A 14,194-nucleotide genomic window follows, 5' to 3' on the forward strand; every position below is an offset into this window, starting at 1 on the left:
TTAGAAATGATGGTGGAGGATTGGGTTGCATAGCCGCCCGCGGCGATCTTTATCCTCAGTTGATATGGTTCGTTCTCGAAATGGCAGGTTTTCGCCTATCCTGTCTTTAGCTCTTCGATTTCGAGACGATAAGACCTTGGTTGTCATACAGTTCCTTCTACCAAACCTCTTTAATAAAACTTCTTTTTTGAAGTTTTTTTTTTTTTTAAAAAGCGAGAAGTTGAGACACTGATTAAAAATTTGCAATGGACAACTTGATAAACTGGCCATATTAGCCGGTCAATGTTGGGATTTACCTGCAATCAAGTCATCATCCTCGTAAACACATATGTGGTCCTATTAGATTACGTGACTGAAGACAATCTTGAAACCATCTTCGGTCCGGGACTACAGGACTTTGTGGCCAGAATAGTCTCTGAGCAGGTTCAAAAGTCAACAAACCCAAAAAATTCTCAGCCTAGTTTTACCTCCCCAAAAAGAGTACCAACCTCTTAAAGGGTAATTACCCCTCCAGGTTAGGAACGGCAGATCTAATGAGAGTTTACGTCCTCTATTGATCGTTGTTGGTCCCTCGAAATCTTCTGGAGCTTAAGGTTGTGGTTATGTCCTAGGTTAGACTAGGCTTAAATTCCCTCTCCATCTTATGCAGCTTAGGGTGTTGAGAAAGTCTCTTCTGATGTCTCTTCTCGCCCATCTAATGAGAGGCATACTACGGGATGGGCATGCTACGACACAGGCCACAAGCGTCTAATGTAGCAATTGTTCGAGCCGGTTCAAAAGTCAACAAACCCAAAAAATTCTCAGCGTAGTTTTACCTCTCGAAAAAGAGTACCTACCTCTTAAAGGGGTATTAGGAACGGCAGATCTAATGAGAGTTTACGTCCTCTATTGACCGTTGTTGATCGCTCAAAATCTTCTGGAGCTTAAGGTTGTGGTTATGTCCTAGGTTAGACTAGGCTTAAATTCCCTATCCATCTTCTGCAGCTTAGGGTGTTGAGAAAGTCTCTTCTGATGTCCCTTCTCGCCCATCTGATGAGAGGCATACACATACTACGGGATGGGCATGCTACGACACAGGCCACAAGCGTCTAATGTAGCAGTTGTTTCATTGCTACGAAATAAAAACGGCGGTGAGGGTAGAACGTGTGATTGGATTGTTAGAGACAGATTGGATTGTTAGGCATGGTCACATGCATGTTGGCTATATTTTTTGTGTCTACTAAGAATGCGCTAAGACCTTTACAACCTGTAGTCTAGCACCCATATTTATGAACAAAATGCTGGCTCTTAAGTTCGTGCTAAGCATAATCTCAAGGCCTTTGATTGGTCAATTTTGACTTGAGACTGAACTAAGAACGATCATTCTTGTTCATAAATACGAGTGTACATGATGATAATGGTTCAGGAGGTATTTTCCACGTTTCAGGCGAAATTCTTCAATGTACATCACACTTTCTCCTTTGTCCTCCCTTTACATTCTTCTCAAACCCACGCCCCTTCGTAGTCCAATCCCTCAGAACAATCTGATGGGTTTACTTGACCCAATTTTCCCCTATAAATAACTCGAGCACCAGTCACCCCAATTGACCCAGCTTCCCGCGACGTTAATAAGCAAGGCTTCCGGAGATTATTTACTCTTTCCCGCCACAAAACTCCCACGATTTAATTGAGAAATCCTCCGGCTTGGGGCGATTTTCAGTCTCTTGAACACGTTTTCTGAGAAAATGTTGATCCCACTTATTCCTGTAAGAATAGGACCCACTTATTTCTGTAAGATGCGTTACCGTGTTCCTTGGGGGTATTCTCAAAGTCCCTTGAACACGTTTTCTGAGAAAATGTTGATCCCACTTATTCCTGTAAGAATAGGACCCACTTATTTCTGTAAGATGCGTTACCGTGTTTTCATACGGAGAACATTCGTGCCTATTTGCATTACCATTGATAAGGTATTCGTATGATCCAACCTTTAGGGCTGTTTGCCCCTACACCTAAGCCTCGGAGTGGGTTTTTTGCGTACGGATCAACGGTTTGTATTGTGATATATTTGTATTGCCGTTGTTACGGTATTTGTATTGAAATGAAGCATCAGGTGGTCGAATGATTGGTGCTACTTATTACCATTTTCGTGCCTATTTGCATTACCCACCATTGATATAAGGTATTCGTATAACTCAACCTTTAGGGCTGTTTGCCCCTACACCTAAGCCTCGGAGTGGGTTTTTGTGTACGGATCTACGGTTTGTACTGTGATATATTTGTATTGCCGTTGTTACGGTATTTGTATTGAAATGAAGCATCAGGTGGTCGAATGATTGGTGCTACTTATTACCATTCATTTCCCGATTTGGAAAAGTTGGAGCGGTTTCAATACTTTTCTTCTAACATTGTATAGGTCCCCATATTGGTACCTACATAATAAAAAGTACAAAAGTGGAAACTAGTTTTCACCTATCGATTTATTAAAAAAAGAAATGCTGCGATATTATCGACAAGTGGCATTTTTTCATAGCTTCAGAGTCCGATCACATAAAACACATCATAATAAAGTTTTTTTTTCTATAATAGAGTTAGATATGAAGTTTAAATTCAAAAGGCTTGTCAGCGTTCCACTCGGTGATTTTTCATTTTCTGACCCATATTTGCCTTTTTTCTCACTTCTCTTTTTGCTATAACAGAGTTAGATATTATGAAGTTTAAATTCAAAAGGCTTGTCAGCGTTCCACTCGGTGATTTTTCATTTTCTGACCCATATTTGCCTTTTTTCTCACTTCTCTACACCACACCATGGGGCAGGAAAAACTTGCACGTCCCAATATAGAATTTTTCTCATGTTTCCCAGAATAGAATGCTTTTTATCCCTCAACCTTTTTTTCCTCTTTGGTCAACTGTAATGCAATTCGAGTTGGGACTTGGGAGTCCGAATTTCAATTGGGTTTTTGATGCAATGCAACAATTGAGCTTTGATGCAATGCAACAAACAGATTCGATCCATTTTGATCAGAACGATCAGATACTGCTGGGTTTTTGATGCAATGCAACAATTGAGCTTTGATGCAATGCAACAACCAGATTCGATCCATTTTGATCAGAACGATCAGATACTGCTTCCTATGTATGTAGGTACCTACCTAGTTGATAGCTTTATTTAATCTCTCCTAATGAAAGATACCAAATAACCCAAATTCCTATGACATAATTTTCATTTACAATTTACTAAAGGATTTGTTTACTTATCCCGTGATAAGAATCTTATCGTTATTGCACATATTTTATTTGCACTACAACAGGAAAAACTTGCACGTCCCAATATAGAATTTTTCTCATGTTTCCCAGAATAGAATGCTTTTTATCCCTTAACCTTTTTTTTTCCTTTTTGGTCAACTGTAATGCAATTCGAGTTGGGACTTGGGAGTCCGAATTTCAACTGGGTTTTTGATGCAATGCAACAATTGAGCTTTGATGCAATGCAACAAACAGATTCGATCCATTTTGATCAGAACGATCAGATACTGCTTCCTATGTAGGTACCTACCTAGTTGATAGCTTTATTTAATCTTTCCTAATGAAAGATACCAAATAACCCAAATTCCTATGACATTATTTTCATTTACAATTTACTAAAGGATTTGTTTACTTATCCCGTGATAAGAATCTTATCGTTATTGCACATATTTTATTAAGGAGCGCGGTAGCGCTCCGCCCCGCCAAGTCAAGAAAGTTTGACCTTTGCACTACAAATAGCAGCAAGGAATTCTAACTTTTCTTTCGTCTTCGTCTCCTCCACCTTCTCTAACTTTTCTTTCGTCTTCGTCTCCTCCACCTTCTTCAAATAAATAAGTAGGTATTTAAATAAGTCACACAAAACATACGTAAATAATTATTGGATAAACTCAAAAAAATGCTACAGGCATTTTCAGATAGTCTTGACGACTTCTTCCTCAACTTCTTCTTCTTTCTTACTCTTCCATCTTCTCCTTCTTCCTTTGTTTCCTTTTGTGTTTACATAGTTCTTCTTGTTGTGCACTACAAATAGCAGCAAGGAATTCTAACTTTTCTTTCCTCTTCGTCTCCTCCACCTTCTTCAAACAAATAAGTAGGTATTTAAATAAGTCACACAAAACATACGTAAATAATTATTGGATAAACTCAAAAAAATGCTACAGACATTTTCAGATAGTCTTGACGAATTCTTCCTCAACTTCTTCTTCTTTCTTACTCTTCCATCTTCTCCTTCTTCCTTTGTTTCCTTTTGTGTTTACATAGTTCTTCTTGTTGCCTTTTGTGTTGATACCTAACGGTTTCGTTTTTCTCGTTTTGTATTTCAGAACGGATATCCAGCACGTCGTAGATCTCTGGTAGACGATGCCAGATTCGAGTCCATCGTAGTCAAGCAGACCAAACAAAGTGTACTGGAGGAGGCCCGGAACAGAGCCAATGGTAAGACCTAAAGACCTTTCGATAATAGTGAGACATATTGAAAATTGCAAGACATTTTACCAATAGTAGACCTTTGAATATAGTGAGATATATTGAAAATTGCAAGACATTTTGCTTATTACAGAACATTTTCATAAAATACCGCTGAGACATATTGAAAATTGCAAGAAAATTTGCCAAAAGTAAAGGAAATTTTGCTAGAGATTTTGTCGATTGCAGAACACTTCCTTTTTTTTGCAAGACATTTTGTCAACAGTGAAACATTTTGCTAATATTGTAAGGTGTTTTATAAACTGCTGAAATTTTTGCTAATAGTGCAACAGGAGGTTTAAGATTTAGTTGGAGTTCAACATTTTATCTTCTTCAAAGCATTGCCCAAGTTGTTCTAGTTCCATTTTGACTTTAAATTCCCTGGCCCACCCTAATCATCTTTGAATCTATTCAATACTACCTATTATTTCTTCTTCTTCTTCTTCTTCTTCTTCTTCTGTGAGTTCCATTATAGCTATTATAGGTATTCAATAATTAGATTAAACAATATTGCCAATTGTTCCATTTTGGGCTCCAAAGGTTTTAGATCAAAGTATTCAAATTTCTTTAGGAACTGAGTATCAATTTTATTCAAGGAAAATATTTGGTTCCCTACTGTAGACGATCTTGGCTGATTCCCTAGTTTCCATTTCTATTGTAATCATAAAAGATTTGCTTACGCCATCGCTCCATCTATAAAAGCCGGGAAGTAGGTAGGTATACTTGAGACTTACACTCGTAGAAGTACAAAAGATCAGAAGTGCCTTATTTGAACTAACTGATGATAAAACATCTGAAATAAAAGCCTCATGGACCTCTTAGGAGTTTAAGACTTTTCAGATTTTAGCCTTTGTACTTTTAACAATAGGAATTTCCAAAATAGTCATAGGATCTTAAAATTACAGACATTGTAGGTATTATCAGATTATACCGAGTACTAACTCAGTCTTAGTGTTCCGGTTCCGCACTAGACGTTTCGATCTAGTCTACTTGTGCATCATCAGGTACATAAATGAAATACTTAGATTAGACCAGATTGGTCTTACAACATTGAGATGTGGACTAGGTAATTTAGGTATCAAAGAGGTTTAAGATTTAGCTGGAGTTCAACATTTTATCTTCTTCAAAGAATTGCCCAAGTAGTTTTAGTTCCATTTTGACTTTAAATTCCCTGGTCCACCCTCATCTTTAAATCTATTCAATACTACCTATTATTTCTTCTTCTTTGAGTTCCATTATAGCTATTATAGGTGTTCAATAATTAGATTAAACAATATTGCCAATTGTTCCATTTTGGGCTCCAACCGTTTTAGATCAAAGTATTCAAATTTCTTTAAGAACTGAGCTTACTGAGCTGAGGTACATTGCATTCAGTATGTAATAATAATAATGCTTATTTATACTGCTCGTATAGGACTGAAAAGTCCCTTTACTCCAGCAGTAGGCTACTACTATTATTGTGGTCAAATTCTCAAATCTTACTTAGCTGAGGTACATTGCATTCAGTATGTAATAATAATAGTGCTTATTTATACTGCTCGAATAGGTAGGACTGAAAAGTCCCTTTACTCCAGCAGTAGGCTACTACTATTATTGTGGTCAAATTCTCAAATTATATGAGGATAAAATTCCATACCTCGGCTGAGATTGAACCCACGCCCTCCTGTTTACCAGGCGAGCGCCTTGAAATGTAGTCTGTAGTATGTACTTATTAGCGAATACATTACACTTTATTACTCATCCGTATTGTTTATCTGTATTATAAGGTAATAGTAGTTAGTCTTACATAATTATTTATTTACATGTAGATTATTTGATATCAAACTCTATCTCTTTATTTGAACTCAAGGCTTTCATAAACAATACAAGTTCAAATCATTAGATATAGGAGAGCTTTTTATATCGGATTCTTCTTCTATCTGATTATCTCACTAGGTAATTCGTTTTAAAACTCTCGGAATGGCCTCGAACCACCGACCTTTGCTTTAGAAGACCACACGGGAACTCCTGATGGAAAACAATGAGATTTAATTGTCTTGCTTTTAATAATTTGGGGTCGACGCTAGATTTTCTTTTGCTATCCTTCGATATCCTCTTATATTGGATACGAGGATAGCCGCCCGCACGAACCATATCAATTGAGGATAAAGATCGCCTTATCCTCAATTGATATGGTTCGTTCTCGAAATGGCAGGTCTTCGCCTATTCTGTCTTTAGCTCTTCGATTTCGAGACGATAAGACCTTGGTTGTACTCTCGGAATGGCCTCGAACCTTTGCTTTAGAAGACCACACGGGAACTCCTGATGGAAAACAATGAGATTTAATTGTCTTGCAGAGTTTTCTTATTGCTATTATCAGCATAGAAGATCCTGGTTAATGCATTAATCCAATGTTCAGGGTGGTCTCATTTTTCCCTTTTCCTATATTTTCACATTAACTATTGGATTGTAAGGAAAACGAGTACTATTTCACTTTGAGCATAAATGCTCGTCACAAATGTCAGGATGGTTTTCAAAATTTGAGCAACCATAAAAAAAAAAAAAAAAACAATCTGAATGAAATTTTTTGGTAGTTTTTGGTTTGTATCACTAATTTGGTTATTTGGGTTTCATGATTCTGTTTTCTACACGAGCCAATAAAAGATAATCATGTTTTCCACAAGAACCATTAGAAAAGAACCGTATTGATGAGAAGACAGGTTATTGGAATACCTATTACTAAACCTTTCTTTCTGATGAGCTAACAGGAATTTATCATTATGCTCTAATAAAGTAAAGGTAACAAATTGAAAATCCTCACAAAGTAGATCGGACACTGGACTTGATCCAAAGTTGGATCACAAGATCTCCAATAGATTCATTATTATTTTTTTTTAATGGGATGCTATACACTGCCCTGGCAAAGCAAGGCATAACTTCAAGGCAGATGCAGATTCTTTGATCCATTATGACTATTATGTATTAATTGTATTAAAGTATTATGATTATGACATAATAAATTGGCCCGATCCCTTATACAATACACCCTGTAGTCATGAATCGATTCTCGTAATTTGCACGATTAGAAAATCCAATGCTAACTTTCAAGACCAATGCTAACTGGTTGGTGGCTTTGAAAAACCGATTTATAACACGCTTTTCCAATGTGACTCCTATTAGATTACGTGACTGAAGACAATCTTGAAACCATCTTCGGTCCGGGACTATAGGAGGTCGGTGCTTCGATCTCTGGGTTCGGCCAGAATAGTCTCTAAGCCGGTTCTAAGGTCAACAAACCCAAAAAATTCTCAGCCTGGTTTTACCTCCCCAAAAAGTACCAACCTCTTAAAGGGTAATTACCCCTCCACCCCCCAGGTTAGGAACGGCAGATCTAATGAGAGTTTACGTCCTCTATTGACCGTTGTTGGTCCCTCAAAATCTTCTGGAGCTTAAGGTTGTTGTTGTTTTTTTGTTTTTTGTTTTTTTTTTTTTTTTTTTTTTTAAAATGAGGTTAAAAAAACACGAGAAAGTAACCCGTTGAAATATTTGCAATCTAAAAACGAGTACAATTTTTTGTCGATGGTGGGATTCGAACCCGGGACCTTCTGCAGGGCAAGCAAGCGCGTTACCACTGGACCAACCGAGCCCCCATGGTTATGTCCTAGGTTAGACTAGGCTTAAATTCCCTCTCCATCTTCTGCAGCTTAGGGTGTTGAGAAAGAACTTTATTTACATCTCAATCACAAAGTACTTACTAAAATTCAAATCAAAATTTCTAAAATATTAAGAAAAGAAAGTAAAAAAAGTAAACCACCTATATTAATAAAATGAATAATAATGACCAATACAAGACTGAAAACACCGAATCTTCCACCGATTGACCCCGGCAGTGACCGTTATGTGTCGAATCCTTGACTCCCGTATCCTGTAAGCCAAGATCTTGAAGATCCGGTGTCAAGGTCTAGGTATCTCCACTCTCCATTTCACACAGATAACTCAAGGCTGACCAATGACCACGAATCACATGGAACTTGCACTTTTTTCCTCGTGAAGTTTTACGAGATCTGGTATTTCATTCATTAGGACTTCCTTCATGGAACTTGCACTTTTTTCCTCGTCAAGTTTTACGAGATCTGGTATTTCATTCATTGGGACTTCCTCAACGCAGCGTGCGGTAGGACGTGTGACTGATAGAGTTACGAGTGCTCGGGTTTGAATTTGGAATTAAAAGTTCAATGGAACTTGAACAATGAACACCCAAGTCATTACTCCGATGAGCTTTGTTGGGACTTTAGTTCTTTGTGAAGACCAGAAAATCTTTAGTTATAATGATGACGCTCTTTGAAAATTCTGTCTATAATTGCGTGTTGGCAATCTACCACGGACTCTCTTGAAGGTGTATGCCTATAATTTTGAAAATACCTTTTCAAAGTTTTAACCTTTTAAACATCCACAACTTTTCGGACCATCAATGTGTTTTCCATATTGCATAATCATAGGAGAGGACTTCCTCAACGCAGTGTGCGGTAGGACGTGTGACTGATAGAGTTACGAGTGCTATTATCACATGTTAGCAGCGTTTGTTGTGTAAATCCTTGAAGCCCGATCTTTAATTGGAAAAATGCAGTAGGGTAGGACGTGTGATTGGATTGTTAGAGACAGAATTATTGTCACATGCATGTTGGCTATATTTTTTGTACCTACTAAGAATGCGCTAAGAACTTTACAACCTGTAGTCTAGATGATGATAATGGTTCAGGAGGTATTTTCCACGTTTCAGGCGAAATTCTTCAATGTACATCACACTTTCTCCTTTGTCCTCCCACGAGTATTGGGAGTGCCCCGTCCAATAATTATGTCCATCTATTATCTATTTCTGCAAGTTAGTGGCTAGCTCTGGTAACAATGCCCTCAAAAATGCAATGACGAAACGCATGAGGAAATACATTAAGGCCAACCTGTCATATTCCCTTCATACGAGTGCTATTATCACATGTTAGCAGCGTTTGTTGTGTAAATCCTTTAAGCCCGATCTTTAATTGGAAAAATACAGTGGGGTAGGACGTGTGATTGGATTGTTAGAGATAGAATTATTGTCACATGCATGTTGGCTATATTTTTTGTACCTACTAAGAATGCGCTAAGACCTTTACAACCTGTAGTCTAGCACCCATATTTATGAACAAAATGCTGACTCTTAAGTTCGTGCTAAGCATAGTCTCAAGGCCTTTGATTGGTCAATTTTGACTTGAGACTGATCTAAGAACGATCATTCTTGTTCAATATTCCCTTCAAAAGAAGCTGTCAGGCAGTAAATGAAACCATTCACATTAGGAACAAAGGAATCCAGCATTATTATTTTTCCGATTTCATTTACCTATGTTTTATCTAATTAGATAAATTATAAAATCAATACATATGTACGTGCGTTAATTTCTATTCAATTATAACTTTAATATTATGTTCATATTATGATCAATTATTTTATTAATATGTGACATTTTTGCAGGAATAGAAAGAACACGGAAGTTCGATGAGCATTCTTTACACCTTGCTCATTGCTCATGATCGGGCTCATCATTAGGATCATTTATGCGTATGCTAATTGCTTTTGTTTTACAACCTGACTCATTTTTCTAGAGGGTACAGGGTTAGAGAGGAAACAATCCATTTTTGAAGCCCTATTGTCTTGTGAAACGTTAAAAACGGGGTAGGTATGAGGATGGATTAATTAAAAAGAGGTAGGACACACAGGTTTCGTTTCCTCGAATATCTAAATTGAAGATGATATCTGAAGAAGCCTGAAGGTCAAATTAATAACAGTTTGGTCAATTCATAATTCGGCCCATAGGCCAAAAGTCTACGCAAAAAAGGAAATACTCGTATCATTATTGGAATTGGGGAATAAGCCCCGCCCCGTCTTGGGGACTGATTTTGAGTTCTATGCTTTGCTGAAATTAGACACGAAATACACCAAGATCCGCGTATGATAATTTGTATTAGGGATCCAGCGGGAATTGGGCTACTTGTGCTGCTTATCGGAAATGAGTAGCTACTTAGCCTAAGCTAAACGTAGACACCAAACAAGCAAGTCAGTTTGTTTACAAAAGACTGAAAATGGGAATTTCCATTGAAGTGCAACGACACATCAAGAAGTCCCATTTTTGAAGCCCTATTGTCTTGTGATCTTGTGAAACGTTAAAGACGGGGTAGGTATGAGGATGGATTATTTAAAAAGAGGTAGGACACACAGGTTTCGTTTCCTCGAATATCTAAATTGAAGATGATGTCTGGAGAATCCTGAAGGTCAAATTAATAACAGTTTGGTCAATTCATAATTCGGCCCATAGGCTAAAAGTCTACGCAAAAAAAGGAAATATCATTATTGGAATTGGGGAATAAGCCCCGCCCCGTCTTGGGGACTGATTTTGAGTTCTACGCTTTGCTGAAATTAGACACGAAATACACCAAGATCCGTATGGTAATTTGATAATGTATTAGGGATCCAGCGGGAATTGGGCTACTTGTGCTGCTTATCGGAAAAGAGTAGCTACTTAGCCTAAGCTGAACGTAGACACCAAACAAGCAAGTCAGTTTGTTTACAAAAGACTGAAAATGGGAATTTCCATTGAAGTGCAACGACACATCAAGAAGTTATAACGCGCCAAATCAAAACAAGATGAACGAAAGCTGAAAGTTAAATTCGAACAATACCTCTGTTCCTGGAACTCAATAATAAAACGAACGAAAACAAACAATAAGTATCTTAATGATATCTAATAATGATACAAAAAACCCAGAACCAAAACAAATCTAAAGAGATCAAACAAGAGATGGAGGGGGGTGTCCGAATGTGCCAAAAATAAAACGAACGAAAACAAACAATAAGTATCTCAATGATATCTAATAATGATACAAAAAACCCAGAACCAAAACAAATCTAAAGAGATCAAACAAGAGATGGAGGGGGGTGTCCGAATGTGCAAAAGTGTCAAAATTTGAAAGACTTGGAAAGTGTATAATATGGTGGGTAATTCCTTGGTTCAGATGAAAAGTAAAGAGGAAATTCCTGGTTGAGAAGGGGAGGGAGAACTAGTATATAACGCAACACTCTTCTCTTTAAACCTTGCCTTGTATAAGCTTCGTTCCGCAACCCAACAGTTTACATTTTGTGATTTTTTAACTCTCCACCGAGAAGTCGACGTAAATATACTTGTAATTTTTTTTAAGGAGTTAATTTTTGCGATAAATCAAAGTTCGTGATTTTTCACCGAAAGTGTTTATTCGAGATAATTTTCGTGCTTAAAAACTAGACAAGTTGTCGGCTGTCTCTCAAATTTCCTAAGTTTAGTGATTTTGAGTGATATTAGTTTTTTTCAAGTTTTCTAAAAACCAACTTAAGTTTCCCGAATTCAACTGAAAATTGTTCAGTCTGGAGTTCGGAGCGTTCACTATTCTCAATTATTCATACAATACTTCGTTAACTAATCTAAGTTTAGTGATTTTGAGTGATATTAGTTTTTTTAAGTTTTCTAAAAACCAACTTGAGTTTCCCGAATTCAACTGAAAATTGTTCAGTCTGGAGTTCGGAGCGTTCACTATTCTCAATTATTCATACAATACTTCGTTAACTAAATCACCTGTCAAGATGATGGCTGTAGCTGCTGCACAGAAGAGTCGGGAGATGTTCGCCATCAAGAAATCATACAGCATTGAGGTAAGACCCCCCAACTTTCAGTTCTTTTTAGTTTAGCTTTAAAGTCAAAGGCCTCACAAAGAAAAGTTCAATTTAAAACCACAGGAAGTACAAAAGATCAGAAGTTGAACAAACTGATGGTAAAACATCTGAAATAAAATCCTCATGGACCTTTTAGGAGATTAAGACTTTTCAGATTTTAGCCTTTGTACTTTTAACAATAGGAATTTCCAAAATAGTCATAGGATCTTAAAATTACAGACATTGTAGGTATTATCAGATATACCGAGTACTAACTCAGTCTTAGTGTTCCGGTTCCGGACTAGACGTTTCGATCTAGTCTACTTGTGCATCATCAGGTACATGAATGAAATACTTAGATTAAACCAGATTGGTCTTACAACATTGAGATGTGGACTAGGTGATTTAGGTATCAAGGAGGTTTAAGATTTAGTTGGAGTTCAACATTTTATCTTCTTCAAAGAATTGCCCAAGTAGTTTTAGTTCCATTTTGACTTTAAATAGTCTTACAACATTGAGATGTGGTTAGAAGGAGGTTTAAGATTTAGTTGGAGTTCAACATTTTATCTTCTTCAAAGAATTGCCCAAGTAGTTTTAGTTCCATTTTGACTTTGAATTCCCTGGTCCACCCTAATCATCTTTGAATCTATTCAATACTACCTATTATTTCTTATTCTTCTTTGAGTTTCATTACAGCTATTAGGTACCTATTCAATAATTAGATTAAACAATATTGCCAAGTGTTCCATTTTGGGCTCCAAACGTTTTAGATCAAAGTTTTCAAATTTCTTTAGGAACTGAGCTGAGGTACATTGCATTCAGTATGTAGTTTGTAGTATGTACTTATTAGCGAATACATTACACTTTATTCCTTATCCGTATTGTTTATCTGTATTATAAGGTAATAGTAGTTAGTCTTACATATTACAGCATAAAAAGGTTCCCTAACAACAGTTACAGCAAAAGACAGTTCCTTAAAAACACTGAAGTGCTTCAAGCAAAGACCAAACATTCAGTCACAGTCCAAACTTTACAACAAATCAGAAATTTAATGCATACCTGTCTCCATTTGTCAACTCACTATCAGTTAAAATATTGGCATTCATTCAGTCATTTCATGCCACTTGTTGCAAGAAGAACAAATCTCATTCATTTGATGCAACTTGTTGCAAGAATAAATTAAAATTCAGTCTTTGATTACGTGGGCACAGTAAAGTCCTATCCTCCTAAGGAATTTTGAAGGAGACACAGGTAGGTCTCCATTCATGTAAAAGCTGAGGGCTGAGGAACAAATAGATATGTATACCTACCTACATCATTTGATTGAAAATAGAATATAGGTACCCCCATACAAGGAAATTGATACAAAACTCATTTTAAATTCTCAAAATTTAACTTCACTGTAAAACTGTCAAGGTTTTTAGAGACGAAGATTTTACTCTTCATTCAGGATAAGCTACCTGCCTCCTAAGTCCTAACATTAACCTCACTCAGTCTGAGTGGGCCGGGAAAAGCCAGGAGCACGCAATTGCCCAGATAGTCCCGTCTGGATACCGCGCAACCTTGCTTAACTTCAGTAATCTATCTGGGACTAGTGCATTCATCATGCCATCTTTTACACTGACTGAGAATTTTACACTGACTGAGAACCGCTGTCATCTATATGCTGTCTACTCAAGTGGGATAATAATTCTAATCCTGAATTTATCATCTCAATTAGACACGTCAAAAGCTTTAACTTTTTGTCCTTCAGACGGCTTTTCACCCTTAGAAGCAACTTTGAGGCCAAAAGGTAAACCTTAAAAATAAACGAACCTTTTTTATCCCTTCTGCAATGAATGAATGAATGAATGAATGAATGAATGAATGAATGAATGAATGAATGAATGAATGAATGAATGAATGAATGAATGAATGAATGAATGAATGAATGAATGAATGAATGAATGAATGAATGAATGAATGAATGAATGAATGAATGAATGAATGAATGAATGAATGAATGAATGAATGAATGAATGAATGAATGAA

General features: G+C 36.9%; 1 protein-coding gene across 6 annotated transcripts in view; it reads right to left on the reverse strand.

The window, feature by feature from the left end:
* LOC103505693 (general transcription factor IIE subunit 2) overlaps positions 1-14,194 on the reverse strand; it is an 81,553-nt gene that overhangs the window by 26,547 nt on the left and 40,812 nt on the right. The window lies entirely within an intron of this gene.

Source organism: Diaphorina citri, unplaced genomic scaffold (genome assembly GCF_000475195.1).
Source record: "Diaphorina citri unplaced genomic scaffold, Diaci psyllid genome assembly version 1.1 scaffold190, whole genome shotgun sequence".
NCBI lineage: Eukaryota > Metazoa > Arthropoda > Insecta > Hemiptera > Psyllidae > Diaphorina > Diaphorina citri.